Source organism: Bos grunniens, chromosome 1, assembly GCF_055505025.1.
Source record: "Bos grunniens cultivar Pamir isolate PY7600 chromosome 1, Bosgru_T2T1.0, whole genome shotgun sequence".
Lineage (NCBI taxonomy): Eukaryota > Metazoa > Chordata > Mammalia > Artiodactyla > Bovidae > Bos > Bos grunniens.
In genome coordinates this window covers 46,567,006-46,569,104 of record NC_141165.1, presented here as the reverse complement: position 1 = coordinate 46,569,104, position 2,099 = coordinate 46,567,006, and positions in this window count along the sequence as shown.

The window sequence follows — 2,099 nt, the reverse complement described above, 5'->3', positions numbered from 1 at the left end:
GAAAGTGCTGCACTCAATATGCCAGCAAATTTGGAAAACTCAGCAGTGGCCACAGGACTGGAAAAGGTCAGTTTTCTTTCCAATTCCAAAGAAAGGCAATGCCAAAGAATGCTCAAACTACTGCACAATTGCACTCATCTCACACGCTAGTAAAGTAATGCTCAAAATTCTCCAAGCCAGCCTTCAGCAATATGTGAACTGTGAACTTCCTGATGTTCAAGCTGGTTTTAGAAAGGGCAGAGGAACCAGAGATCAAATTGCCAACATCTGCTGGATCATGGAAAAAGCAAGAGAGTTCCAGAAAAACATCTATTTCTGCTTTATTGACTATGCCAAAGCCTTTGACTGTATGGATCACAATAAACTGTGGAAAATTCTGAAAGAGATGGGAATAACAGACCACCTGACCTGCCTCTTGAGAAATCTGTATGCAGGTCAGGCAGCAACAGTTAGAACTGGACATGGAACAACAGACTGGTTCCAAATAGGAAAAGGAGTTCGTCAAGGCTGTATATTGTCACCCTGTTTATTTAACTTATATGTAGAGTACATCATGAGAAACGCTGGACTGGAAGAAACACAAGCTGAAATCAAGATTGCCGGAAGAAATATCAATAACCTCAGATATGCAGATGACACCACCCTTATGACAGAAAGTGAAGAGGAACTCAAAAGCCTCTTGATGAAAGTGAAAGTGGAGAGTGAAAAAGTTGGCTTAAAGCTCAACATTCAGAAAACGAAGATCATGGCAACCGGTCCCATCACTTCATGACAAATAGATGGGGAAACAGTGGAAACAGTGTCAGACTTTATTTTTCTGGGCTTCAAAATCACTACAGATAGTGACTGCAGCCATGAAATTAAAAGACGCTTACTCCTTGTAAGAAAAGTTATGACCAACCTAGATAGCATATTCAAAAGCAGAGACATTACTTTGCCAACAAAGGTCCGTCTAGTCAAGGCTATGGTTTTTCCTATGGTCATGTATGGATGTGAGAGTTGGACTGTGAAGAAGGCTGAGCGCCGAAGAATTGATGCTTTTGAACTGTGGTGTTGGAGAAGACTCTTGAGAGTCCCTTGGACTGCAGGGAGATCCAACCAGTCCATTCTGAAGGAGATCAGCCCTGGGATTTCTTTGGAAGGAATGATGCTAAAGCTGAAACTCCAGTACTTTGGCCACCTCATGCGAAGAGTTGACTCATTGGAAAAGACTGATGCTGGGAGGGATTGGGGGCAGGAGGAGAAGGGGACGCCAGAGGATGAGATGGCTGGATGGCATCACTGACTCGATGGATATGAGTCTGAGTGAACTCCAGGAGTTGGTGATGGACAGGGAGGCCTGGCATGCTGCGATTCATGGGGTCGCAAAGAGTCGGACACGACTGAGCGACTGACCTGATCTGATCTGATCTGATACATGAATTTAAAAATCACACTGGAGAGAAAGTACATTGAAGAAGCTTCTTTACCAGTCAGGTCACTTTAGGTTAGCTGAAAGCAGCTAAGGCACTTGAGGGGCTTCCCTGGTGGCTCAGTGGTAAAGACTCCGCCTGCCAATGCAGGAGACCCACTCAGGTGTTTGATTCTTGAGTACGGAAGATTCCCCTGGAGAAGAAAATGGCAACCTGCTCCAGTATTCTTGTCTGGAGAATTCTATGGACAGAGGAACCAGGTGGGCTACAGTTAATGAGGTTGCAAAAGAGTGGGACACAACTGAGTGGCCAAACAGCAGCAGCAAGGTGCTTGAGAGCGGATGAAATTTTTACACTTCCTTTTTATATTTCCTTCAACACCTTCTGAAGGGGACAATCTGGTAATATATATATATTTTTTTTTTTTTTTTCCTATTGCTGTTTGCTAATATAAAACTTATCCCTTTCCCTCAAGCGCTTACCTGCAAAATATTTACTATTCTCTTGTGATTTAAGTCAATTGCCAGATAATGCACTTTTTGCTGATTTCTCAGAGCACAAGTGTTTAGGCAGCAGTTTCTGGTTAGGTCTGTTCACTCAGTCATTCAATCACACATTCATTCACGCAATTGACCAGCATTTACAGATCATAATGCAGCTGTCTTAAAGAGAACCAAAACAACAAAG